Raw genomic sequence first — 1,193 nt, forward strand, 5'->3', positions numbered from 1 at the left:
CCTGTACACTCTTAAGAGTTCTTGCCACTGTGTATTTTCATACACCTACTGAGGCCTGAGTTCCTTATGAACCTGAATTAACCTCCTGAGTTACCAATTATAGCAAACCATAATAATAATAGTAATGATTACTATTTCCTATGCCAGTGTCCCAGCGCATGGACTTGATGTGTATGTTAAACTGTAAAGAATGGGTCCATTTTTTTTTTCGTTTTGGGTCATACCCGGAGATGCTCATGGGTTACTCCTGGCTTTGCACTCAGGAATCACTCCTGGCTGTGCTCGGTGGACCATATGGGATGCAGGGAATCGAACCTGGATCGGCCGCATGCAAGGAAAACGCCCTACCCTCTGTGCTATTGCTCTCTTCCCTGTAAACAATGGGTCATGATGATGGAATCCAGGTTAAAGCATTAAATCATAACTAAGTAAATGGGTACAAAAACTACCCCTTGATCACAATTATCAGTGTCACTCTTTTTGTTTTCCTATGATTTTTGGTCAAACCCAGAGATGCACAGGGGTTACTCCTGGCTGTTCTTGGGGGACCCTATGGAATGCTGGAAATTGAACCCGGGTTGGCTGCATGCAATGCGAATGCCCTACCCGCTGTGCTATCACTCCAGCCCAGTGTCTCATTTTTGCTTGGACTCTGGTTTGAGGCAGAGACCCCTGTTGGCGGGGTTTATGATAGAGATCAACCAGGATGTTGCAGTGAATCCTTTGGAATGGAAAAAGATGCAAACCTCCACACTTCAGGCCTTCCTCTGTTATATTTTGAGGATTCACACCTGTTTTGCTCAGGCCATACTCTTGGGTCTGAACTCATCCATACCTGCGAGGGAGGACATAGATATCCTTATGGGGATCTGGACTTAGAATCTGGATCAGTCTTGTGCCATCAAGCACCTTCCCGCTGTATCAGCTCTGCACTGCACTGTTGTATTCAGATTTTTATTAGATTTCCCTTAACATTGAGGATAAATATTTCTGAAAAGTTTAGGATAATGTCCCTGTCATTATTCTGTAATAGGGTGGACTAGAGATAGTTGAAATGGACTTGACTGTGCACAGAAAGATTTCTGATCGTTCTATGAAAGGATGGAACAGGCCCCTTGATCAAAATGTTTTACAAATGGTGGGAACCTGGAAGAATGCCCAAACTCCTGTCTCAGCAGGCAATAACATCAGCT

This window comes from Sorex fumeus, unplaced genomic scaffold (assembly GCF_029834395.1).
Source record: "Sorex fumeus unplaced genomic scaffold, SorFum_2.1 ptg000134l, whole genome shotgun sequence".
NCBI classification, from domain to species: domain Eukaryota; kingdom Metazoa; phylum Chordata; class Mammalia; order Eulipotyphla; family Soricidae; genus Sorex; species Sorex fumeus.